Source organism: Bos javanicus, chromosome 6, assembly GCF_032452875.1.
Source record: "Bos javanicus breed banteng chromosome 6, ARS-OSU_banteng_1.0, whole genome shotgun sequence".
NCBI classification, from domain to species: domain Eukaryota; kingdom Metazoa; phylum Chordata; class Mammalia; order Artiodactyla; family Bovidae; genus Bos; species Bos javanicus.
In genome coordinates this window covers 85758148-85770589 of record NC_083873.1, presented here as the reverse complement: position 1 = coordinate 85770589, position 12442 = coordinate 85758148, and the positions used below count along the sequence as shown (strand labels likewise).

The 12442-nt window shown below is 34.8% G+C and overlaps 1 long non-coding RNA gene across 2 annotated transcripts in view; it reads right to left on the bottom strand.

Moving 5' to 3' along the window:
* Positions 1-12442, bottom strand: part of LOC133249645 (uncharacterized) — a 36045-nt gene that overhangs the window by 15791 nt on the left and 7812 nt on the right. Inside the window, exons 2-6 of one of the 2 annotated variants that reach the window (XR_009737038.1) lie at positions 12134-12197; positions 10851-10871; positions 10744-10773; positions 9447-9557; positions 7760-7834 (exon numbers count right to left, since the gene is read on the bottom strand). This is a non-coding gene — a long non-coding RNA (uncharacterized LOC133249645). Of the gene's footprint in view, positions 1-7759; positions 7835-9446; positions 9558-10743; positions 10774-10850; positions 10872-12133; positions 12198-12442 lie in introns of those variants that run through there. The other variant, XR_009737039.1, reaches the window with a different exon arrangement.

The window sequence follows — 12442 nt, the reverse complement described above, 5'->3', positions numbered from 1 at the left end:
TATAAAAGATGGCTGCTGTATCACAGGTGTGACATTAAACTGGTATCATAAGAAGGCCACTTGTGAATGGATATTTTATGGTGATATTATCATTAGATTTTCTTCTCCTTCTTTTGTTTTTCTTCTTCTTCATGTTTGAAATTGGATTTTCCAGCCGCATCCATTCAGAAAAAGGCAGTAACAAATTGTATCTAAAATTTATAATTGTGTAAATGCTCATATATTCTGCTTTTCAGAGAAGGTATTTACAGATTAATTACTTATAGCTAATGTTTATAGCATATATATGTAAATACTCATTTACATATGTATGTTTTATATATATATATATATATATATATATATATATATATATATATATCACATCTGACTATACTGTTAGTGTATGCTATCACCCAAATGGGGCTTTCTTGGTGACTCAAATGGTAAAGAATCTGCCTGCAATGCAGGAGACCCGGATTTGATCCCTGGGTTGGGAAGATTCCCTGGAGAAGGGAATGGCAACCCACTTCAGTACTCTTGCCTAGTGAATTCCAAGGACAGAGGAGCCTCGTAGGCTACAGTCCAGGGGGTTGTAAAGAGTCTGACATGACCGAGCAACTAACACTGTTACCATATTTGTACCTGAGTAGAGTATCTAATATTTCTATTAAACTAGTAACTAAGCAATTAAAAATTATCTCACTTTTGCAATATATTACAAAAAAAGATTTACCATTACATATCTAATGAAAAATAGTTCCTATTTTTAACATATGTTGATGGGACATTATTAATTATTCTAATTTTTCCTAGTTTACTAAGCATCAGAAAATTCTACAATGTTTACAATGAGAATAACTGGATCTAATTGAAATCTTGACTCATTTAAAGAATTCTGCTAAAGACAATCTCTTTAACAAGTGGTGCTGGGAAATCTGGTCAACCACTTGTAAAAGAATGAAACTAGACCACTTTCTAACACCATACACAAAAATAAACTCAACATGGATTAAAGATCTAAACGTAAGACCAGAAACTATAAAACTCCTAGAGGAGAACATAGGCAAAACACTCTCTGACATACATCACAGCAGGATCCTCTATGACCCACCTCCCAGAATATTGGAAATAAAAGCAAAAATAAACAAATGGGACCTAATTAACCTTAAAAGCTTCTGCACATCAAAGGAAACTATTAGCAAGGTGAAAAGACAGCCTTCAGAATGGGAGAAAATAATAGCAAATGAAGCAACGGACAAACAACTAATCTCAAAAATATACAAGCAACTCCTACAGCTCAACTCCAGAAAAATAAATGACCCAATCAAAAAATGGGCCAAAGAACTAAATAGACATTTCTCCAAAGAAGACATACAGATGGCTAACAAACACATGAAAAGATGCTCAACATCACTCATTATCAGAGAAATGCAAATCAAAACCACTATGAGGTACAATTTCACACCAGTCAGAATTGCTGCGATCCAAAAGTCTACAAATAATAAATGCTGGAGAGGGTGTGGAGAAAAGGGAACCCTCTTACACTGTTAGTGGGAATGCAAACTAGTACAGCCACTATGGAGAACAGTGTGGAGATTCCTTAAAAAACTGGAAATAGAACTGCCTTATGATCCAGCAACCCCACTGCTGGGCATACACACTGAGAAAACCAGAAGGGAAAGAGACACATGTACCCCAATGTTCATCGTAGCACTGTTTATAATAGCCAGGACATGGAAGCAACCTAGATGTCCATCAGCATATGAATGGATAAGAAAGCAGTGGTACATATACACAATGGAGTATTACTCAGCCATTAAAAAGAAAACATTTGAATCAGTTCTAATGAGGTGGATGAAACTGGAACCTATTATACAGAGTGAAGTAAACCAGAAAGAAAAACATCAATACAGTATACTAACGCATATATATGGAATTTAGAAAGATGGTAACAATAACCCGGTGAACGAGACAGCAAAAGAGACCCTGATGTATAGAACAGTCTTATGGACTCTGTGGGAGAGGGAGAGGGTGGGAAGATTTGGGAGAATGACATTGAAACATGTAAAATATCATGTAAGAAACGAGTTGCCAGTCCAGGTTCAATGCACGATACTGGATGCTTGGGGCTAGTGCACTGGGACGACCCAGAGGGATGGTATGGGGAGGTAGGAGGGAGGAGGGTTCAGGATGGGGAACACATGTATACCTGTGGCGGATTCATTTTGATATTTGGCAAAACTAATACAATTATGTAAAGTTTAAAAAAAAAAAAAAGAATTCTGCTAGCAAAATAGTTTTCAACAAACTACAAGTGACTTCAAACATAATTTTAAAAAGATATCACTCAAAAAAGAACAATGCTATTCTTTCCCTCCAGATTGCTTCTTCATAGCCTTATATGAAGAAGGAAATGGCAACCCACTCCAGTATTCTTGCCTGGAGAATCCCAGGGACGGGGGAGCCTGTTGGGCTGCCGTCTATGGGGTTGCACAGAGTCAGACACGACTGAAGTGACTTAGCAGCAGCAGCCTTATAAAGATTATAGGTTTCTGCTTGACAATTTCCTACTGAAATTTCTAATTATCCGACAAGAAACATGATGAAGATATGTTTCTAAGCAGAGAACAAAATGGCAAATCTGGAAATCTGAAGTTATAAAAGGAAAACTGTCATCAGTAAAGGCAAAACTACAGTGAAGTGAGGAAATCAACCGGTTAGAGATCTAGCTGGAAGTTTAAAAGACAAAGGGAGTCAAATCATCTATATCCACAGTAGTAGATAAGTAGATTTGGAATTGGAATGAAAACTGCCCTTTTCCAGTCCTGTGGCCACTGCTGAGCTTTCCAGATTTGCTGACATATTGATTGCAGCACTTTAGCAGAATCATTTTTTAGGATATGAAATAGCTCAGCAGGAATGTCATCATCACCACTAGCTTTGTTCGTAGTAATCCTTTCTAAGGCCCACTTGACTTCAGATTCCAGGATATATGGCTCTAGATGAGCAATCATACCATTGTTGTTATCCAGATTAAGACCCATTTTAATAGTTCTGTGCATTCTTGCCATCTCTTCTTAGTTTCTTCTGCTTCTGTTAGGTCTTTACTCTTTCTGTCCTTTATCGTGTCCTTCCTTGTGTGAAATGTTCCCTTGTATCTCCAATTTCTTGAGAGATCTCTAGTCTTTCCCATTCTATTGTTCTCCCTATTTCCTTGCATTGCTCATTTAAAAAGGCCTTCTCTCCTCTCCTTGCTATTCTCTGGAACTCTGCATTCAGTTGGGTATATCTTTCTCTCTTTTTCCTTGTCTTTTGCTTCTCTTCTTTTCTCAGCTAGCTGTAAAGTCTCAGACAACTCCTTTTCCTTCTTGAATTTCTTTTTCTTTGGGATACTTTTGGTCATTGCCTCCTGTATGATGTTATTAACTTCTATCTGTAGTTTTTCACACACTCTGTATACTAGATCTAATCCCTTGAATCTATTCATCATCTGTACTGTATAATTATAGGGCATTTGATTTAGGTCATACCTAAATGGCTTGGTGATTTTCCCTACTTTCTTCAATTTAAGACTGAATTTTGCAATACAGAGCTCATGATCTGAGCCACAGTCAACTCCAAGCTTTGCTTTTGCTAACTGTAGAAAGCTTCTCCATCTTTGACTGCAAAGAACATGATCAATATGATTTCAGTTATTGACCATCTGGTGATGTCCATGTTTGGAGTTGTCTCTTGGGTTGTTGGAAAAGGATGTTTGTTATGACCAGATGCTCTTTTGGCAAAACTCTGTTAACCTTTGCTCTGCCCCTCTTTTTGTACTTCAAGGCCAAATTTGCCTGTAAGTTCGGATATCTGTTGACTTCCTACTTTTGCATTTTAAACCGCGATGATGAAAAAAACATCATTTTGGTGTTTGTTCTAGAAGGTGTTGTAGGTCTTCATAGAACCAGTCAGCTTCAGCTTCTTTGGAATCTGTGGTTGGATTACTGTGGCATGGGGTTGGATTACTGTGATGTTGAACGGTTTGCCTTGCATTCTGCCATCTTTGAGACTGCACACAAGTACTGCATTTTGGACTATCTGTTGACTATTTGAGCTACTCTGTTTCTTCTAAGGGATTCTTGCCCACAGTAGTAGATATATGGTTATCTGAATTAAATTCGCCCATTGTCTATTTTAGTTCACTCATTCCTAAGATGTCGATGTCCACTCTTGCCATCTTCTGCTTAACCATCTCTAATTTACCTTGATTCATTGACCTAAAATTCCAGATTCCTATGCAATATTGTTCTTAAAAAATAAAACTTTACTTTCACTACCAAACACTTCACAGTTGAGTGTCCTTTCTGCTTTGGCCCAGCTGCTTCATTCTTTCTGGAGCTATTAGTAATTGCCCTCTGCTTTTCTCAAGTAGCATATTGGACACCTTACATTCTGGGGGGCTCATCTTTCAGCTTCATACCTTTTTGCCTTTTCATACTGTTCATGGGGTTCTCGTGGCAAAGAATACTGGAATTGTTTGCCATTCCCTCTTCCAGTAGGCCACCTTTTGTCAGAACTCTCCACTATGACCCATCTGTCTTGGGTTGTCCTGCTCATGGCTCATAACTTCATTGAGTTAAACTAGCCCTTTTGCACAATAAGGCTATGACCCATAAAGGGGATCTAGTAGGAAGTTTAAATGACAAATGGAGTCAAATTATTAAAATCCACAATAAGTTAAGGGATACAGAAAACAAAACAAGAAAAAAAAAGTAAAATACAGTGTCAAAGACAAGAATGTGGAACAAGGTTGAAAACACAATGTGATTAAAATGCATTTGAACATAAGAGATCATCAACTTAAAAATCATGTATATATATATACATATATATATATGCAAGTTGCTATATATAAGCATCATGATAACAACAAGCCAAAAATCTATAATATACATACCATAAAAGGAAAAAGAATACAATAATAACACTGAAAATAGACATTACATCATAAGGGAAGAAAGCAAAAGAAGACAAAAGGAATTTAAAAATGCTACAATTATAACTCAAAATGTTTATCAAATGGAAATAAGTACATAACTATTAATACTCCAAATACAAATAGAATAAATGCTCCCATCAAAAGACATGGAGTTGGTGAATCAATACAAAAACAAGATACACATAGAGCTACCTGCATGAGTTCCACTTCAGACTTAAATACACATTCAGACCAAAAGCGAGGTGATGTAAAAGGTATCCCATGTAAATGAAATGATCAGAAACCTGGGGTCATAATATTTATATCAGACAAAATAGACTTTATAAGAAATACTCTTAACAAGAGACAAAGGAGGCCACTGAACAATGATAAAGGGATCAATCCAATAAGAATATGCTATTATGTTGTATTTTTTTTTATGGCAACAGCTATTAATTAGACACATCAAGGCAGTGATTTTGTAATGTATAGAAATATATATCACTATTCTGTGCAACTGAAACTAAACAGTGATATAGTTAAACATCAGTAGGAAAAAAAAAAAAAAAGGTAGACCCTGAAGGGAAATGCATCAAAATAATGAAAATGTTTATTTTTGGGTGTTGGGACATATATGTGATGGGTCATTTTACTTTACAATTTTAAGTACTTCAAGTTGTCTGCAATGAGTTAATATTTATAGTAAAATTAGGGAAAATACAATATGTATAATAAAAAATAAAACTAAAAATGGAAACACCAAAAATAGCAGGCATGAACAAAAGAAAAAAGTATAACTCACAATGAAGAGAAAAATCAAGACATATAAATAGACTCAGAAGTGAGGCAAAGGATTGAATTAGAAAACAAATTTGTTAAAATATTTACCCTAATTGTATTCCATATGATAAGTAGAAGAGGCATGAGTATGCTTGAAAAATACAAGGTCCAAAATGAAAAGTACACTGAATGCAATTACTGAATGCATGATTAGGAAAAAAGATGAGGGAATAGACAGACTTATGGAAACAGGGACAACAAAGATGAAAAAAAGGACAGTGCAAAAAAGCAGTGCATCAAGGAGGAGGGGACAGCAAATAAACAGTTTTAATTGTGGTGAACGAGTGAAAATTGCCTAAATATTAGGAAAACTATAAACCATAGATCAATAAGCTCAACAAATGATGATAAGAGCATGAAAAAAAATAGTTCATTATAACCAAATTGTTTGCAATCAGCCTTAAAGAAAACATTAAAAAGAAACCATGGAAAAGACATTATGTACAGAGCAGCAAAGATATGAATGACAACTGACTTGATTTTGCCAAATATACTAACTAGAAGGGATTGGCAACACTTTCTTTTACTCAAAAGAAAGTATCTGTCAAAAAATTCTATAACCAATGAATATATATTAGTACCTCTAAAATGAAGATAAAATAACTTTTTTCAGATTCACAAAACTGAATGACTTAATGACTAACTGACCTGCCTCACTGGAAATTCAACAAAGTCCTTTGGGCAGAAGTAAACTGGTATTAGGCAGAAATCTGTGTCTATTCAAGGGAAGCACATTGAAGATGGTAAATAGAGAGGTAAAAATGAAACGTCTCAACCACTCATGTTTTAAAACTCTCCAAAAGTAAAATATTTTTAAAACAAACCTAATATTAATACAATGTATGTTGGGGATTTCAATGTGCACCCAATTAAAATACAAGATAAGAACAGCACTAAGGGCAGGGGGGCCAAAGTTTCCCATTGTAAGATTCCCTATCATGGTGCTTATTGCTTAAAAAAAAAAAAACAAAACAGAAGAAGGCAAGTGCTCTTGAGGCTGTGGAGAAAAGGAAGCTCTGGTGCACTCTGGAAATGTAATTTGTGTAACCCCTGGGGAAAATACAGGGGTATCTCAAAAAATTAAAATTAGAGCTACTGTCTAATTCCCTCATCCTATATCTGGGTTTTTATCTGGAGGACAGGAATAAGGATCTCAAAGTGACACCTGCACCCTAATATTCTCTGGCATGTTTATATTAGCCAAGATGTGGAAACAATTAAAATCTGATTTCACAGAAGAATGGATAGAAAATATGAGGTGTATAGACACAGTGGAATACATTACTCAGCTTTAAAAAGAAAGAAATCTGTCATTTGGAACAACGTGGATGGACCTGAAATTTTTATGCAAAGAGAAATAAGCCAGACACAGAAAGGCAAACATATTATGGTATCCCTCATGTGTAGAATCTAAACTCGTCAAACTCACAGAAATATAGAATAAAGCTATGGTGCCCTGGACTCTGGAGGAGGGGAGTATAACAACGTAATGGTCAGAAGATATAAAGTTTCAGTCATGCAAGATAAGTAAGTCCTGAATACCTACTGAATAATGTAATACCTAGAAGACAATGCTGTATTTTATCTTTAAGATTTGCTAAGAGGGATCTATTGTGTGTTCTTATACCCACAACGACATAAAATAATAATAATCAAATAATAATAAAGGATGTGGGTGGAAATATTTCCTGATGATGGGTATGTTTATGGAGTTGATGGAGGTGATGCCTTCATGGATATATACTTATCCCCAAACTCTTACTCAATTAAGTGATTTTTGTACTTTTCTATCACAGTGCTTGGACAAAATACAACAGGATACCTAGTATATGCTTGATAGATCAATTTATTAAGCATGCATGGTAGGTGACAGAGAAAAAAAAGTAGAAACCAATTACATAGTTCAGAGAATATCATTATTATGTTTTAAAATATTGATATTTGATTCCAAGTGTGTATTGTGCAACTACTTGACTATTTTTCTTTGTTTTATTCATTTGAAAGATGGTTTTCAACGCAACAGAAAGAGTAGGAAAAATCATGGTGAAAAATCTGTGGATAAAGAGAAAACACTATATTAAATTTGAACTACAGATAAAGTCATTAATAATACCATTATGCTTTTTTATTTTTGAGTTATATTAATGTATACTCATTTGTACCTGACCAAGTGTTCAGAATTGCCCATTTGTTATCCCCTCCCTTCCTACCTTCCAAGGTGCCCTGATGTCTGCTTGCCCCCAACTGTGGAAAGGCACTAAACGGTAGAATGTGTCCTCTTATCAAATTATCACGAGTATCAGCTGACCAGAGTGGACACTTTTTCCGTCAGACCTGGCTGATCACTTCCTTCCGGCTACCCAATTTCCCCTAAAAGTTTCTGCCAACCTTTACATTTCTCACTTTACCCTAGAAAGAAAAGTCTTTTTCTGTTTGTTTTCTATCACCAACCTAATTCAACCCCTCACCCTTCTGCTTAAACATGGCTTATAGACCTCATCCAAAGATATCTTTCCCAAATGATATTTTTAATGCATCCTTCCTTTTTCAAATGTCTTTAGCTATCATCTATACCTAGGAAGTCAAGTAAATGTTTTTGTCCTGTCATTAACGGCAAGAAGGAATTCAATTTGAGTGAAAGTCAGTGGCATAGCAGCCAATGAAATGAAGCTCAGCCATAAAAAGGAATAAGTTATGTCATTTTCAGAGATACGGATGGACATATAGACTGTTGTACAGAGTAAAGTAAGTCAAAAAGAGAAAAACAAATATCATTTATGAATGCATATATGTGGAATCTGGAAAAACGATACAGATTATTTTATTTGCAAAGCATAAATAGAGACACAGACATAAAGCACATATGCATGGATAACAAAGGAGAAAGTGGGGGAAGGATGAATTGGAAGATTGGAGTTGATGGGTATACTACTATGTGTAGAGCTTCCCCGATGGCTAAGTAAGTAAAGAATCTGCCTGCAACGCAGGAGACACAGGAGACATGGGTCCAATCCCTGGGTCAAGAAGATCCCCTGGAGAAGGAAATGGCAACTACTCCAGTATTCTTGACTGAAAAATCCCACGGACAGAGAAACTTCCGGCTACCGTCCAATGAGTCACAAAGAGTTGGACATGATCGAATGATCAAGCACAATTAGTATACTATGTGTAAAATAAATAACCAATAAGAATCTACTGTATAACACAGGGAAGTCTACTCTGTGCTCTGTGATGTTCTAACTGGGAGAGAAGTCCAAAAAAGAGTATATGTGGATTATTCACTTTGCTGTAAAGCAGAAACTGACACAGCAGTGTAAAAAAGCTATACTGCCCCACCCCCCAGAAAAAAGAATTATTGTAATACCTATTTTGTCCATGGGAAAATTAAAGTTTAGAAAAGATTAGGAAAAGTTCAAGGTTGTGAAACCGTCAGGAATAGCCTACAACCACAAGGTGTTCTGGTCACCATAGCCCACCTCTTTACCATCCTAGATAGATGTTTACTTTTTGAAATATTTAGATAAATACATACAATTTAGGACCTACACTAGGCTGCATTTCTCAAATGGGCTTCTTTTGGTTTGATGTCTTATGTTTTTCCTTGTTTTTAACTGTCATCATTGATACTTTTGGAGCAAATTAAATGTTATTAGACCTGGCTTACTTCTCTAATCATGTCCTGTAGTTACTAAGCAGCATTTTAAGGAAATGGATACGCAGGAGGATAATTTAGTGGATATCGTTGATATGGCTGGTATTGTTGAAAATATCCTCTCTGTATACAAACAAAAGGAAGGAGGAAATTATAGAGAATGAGACAATGACAATGCAAATAATTTACAATAATTTCCATGAAAAATAGGTTATTAATGTTGGTAAGACCTTATATATTATTTATACGATTGTTTTTTTCAAACTTTTAGATAGATTTCACTTCTTTATAAGAAGAATAATGGTTTTAAAGTACTAAAAGAACAACAATTCATTTATATTTTTACTATTTATCAACAATTTTTTTGTCTTATACATGGAGCCATTGAGTATAGCCAACCACTCACAAATGGTTCAATATTACTTACATTACAACCTTCAAATTCCTTCTTTGTCCATTCTTAAATCCAGGGAGGAAGAATTTACTAACTCCAGTTTAGGTGGCCTTGCTACATCTCATTCTTTACTTATAAATGAGATACTGTCTCTTGAAACTCCTACATTCCTATTATTCACTTTTGTTGATGTACTCCATCTCTCCTTCTGCATCTTTTTTTTTTTTTTGAAGCTATTTGAATTTATCTGAAATGGCAACCCACTCCAGTATCCTTGCCTGGAGAATCCCAGGGGCAGGGGAGCCTGGTGCGCTGCTGTCTATGGGGTCGCACAGAGTTGGACATGACTGAAGCAACTTAGCAGTAGCAGTAGCAGTACTTACTGTATTAGTAAGAATTCTGGAGACCTATCAACCTGATTAGACATGTCAAAATAATATGAGACACCAGTGATACATATCATTAAGAAAAATGTTAAATAAATGAAATTGTCTCTCTTCTTTAACTTGGTCAATTAACATACATTACCTCCCAAAAGAAATCAGAAAATGGAAACTGACCACATAATATATGTTCTTTAGCAGCCTCTATGGTCCTTTAGGTGTATATTGTACTTAGTATAATTAGAATTTCAGTATTCTTCAGAGGAAGGCAATTATTTACCAAACAGAAATAACTTTTCTTAGAAAATAACTGGCTTTATCAGGGTGGCATTATAGGTTTCTATGTAAACAGTAACAGCACACAAGTCTTTGGGGTCTTTACCTAGTGTATCATAAAAAGATAATTCAATGGACACATAAGCTAATCATTGTGTAGATATATTTCAAAGATAAATATGTATTCTCTTATAGAATAAATATTCAGAGTAAAAAATATTCTTATACTATACCACATTATCAGAGGAATACATACATGATGTTTTTTCCGTTTCCTGTGACGTTTCTGTTAAGGTAAAGAACAGATTAACATTGTAATACATGTTTCATTTTCAAATATTCCAGTGAAGGAAAGTGTCTTACCTCTTCAGATGAATCAGCTCTCTGGGAAAAAAGAAAAGAAGAAAATAGTTAACATTTTAATTTCTCTGTTATAAATTGAGTGTAAACATATATTTAGCTGCCACAATTCTGATTAAACAAGAGGTAAAGTTTTGGATAACTGATACACTAAAAATTTTTTTTTTTTAGTTGAACAACATCTTTAATATGAGAAGAAATATGAAGAGAAAACTTTTACTATTATTAATTTGCTACATTCAAATAGAGATTCACTCTGGAACAATTTCTTTTTTGTTGAAAGTGAGACAAATGTATCACTGTGAATTGGAGAATAAAATTGAAAATTAAGGTTTAGATTTCCTCAAGTCAAATGTTTTTTATGTGGATATGTTCAAGTAGCTCAAAAGTTATTTACATTCATATATTAGTTATGATGATAGGGTCTGATATAAAGTTTATTTTCTATTTCCTTCTTACTTTAAAAAAATTGTCTACTTCTATTATTTTATAAAAAAAATAATCTGTTACTGTGATATAAATAATCAATTTGTTTTTGAAAGATCCATGACAACTTGTTGGATTAATAGAAGTCATCTTATTTCTTGAAGAGTATCTCAGTAACTAGACATAAAGAATATCAAAGTGAAAGTTACCACTGCTTTCACAGAAGGAGAAACAAATTTAGAGGAAGATGAGAGCAATTCAGAGAGGTGAGTTTTGCCTAGTGACCCAAAGCAGTTAATGACACTACAGGGAAGCCCTGACATTTCATAGATTTAGAGTTTTTAGTATTTAAATGTCTTTATTAGCACCTCAGACTCACATTTTTATGAGGTTATTTAAAAAAGTTAATTTTCACACTAAGATTATTATTATTATGTCTCTGTGTGTTTAGTGTTTGTGTATGGATGTGACACTATATGTGTGTATATTAAAGATATATTCTAAGTTCTTCATGAATTTATGTAGTACAATTCAAGGAAAATATTCATTTAAAATATTCATTAAAATTTCTAAAGCATTGTTCAGGTAAATGCACATGCATGCATACTAAATCACTTCAGTCATTTCTGACTCTTTGTGACCCTATGGACTGTAGCCTGCCAGGCTCCTCCATCCATGGCATTCTCTAGGCAAGAATACGGAAGTGTGTTGCCATGCCCTCTTCCAGGGGATCTTCCTGACTCAGGGATTGAACCCACGTCTCTGATGTCTCCTGAACTGGCACATATAGACCAAAACACATGAAACAAGACACTGGCTAATTTTGAAAACATATTCTTCAAAATTCCCAGTATACTTACAATCATGGCTAGGATGAGAGCCATAATGAAGACAAAGATAAAGATCTTCATATTTGGTGGAGTCCTGTGAAAGCATATGTGAAAAATCAGTAGCACATTCACTCTTTCATTTACACACCAAACATTTCATTTACACATCAAATTATGTTCCAAAGCCTAGTGAAACAGACTAGAAATGCAAGGACAATTGAAACACATAAACACATTTCTTGACATCATGGAGCTTAGAAACCAATAGGGATCTTGATAAATAAAGGTAAGCATTTTGATTTGGAAATACTAAAGTGCTATGAGGGCTTCCTTGGTGGC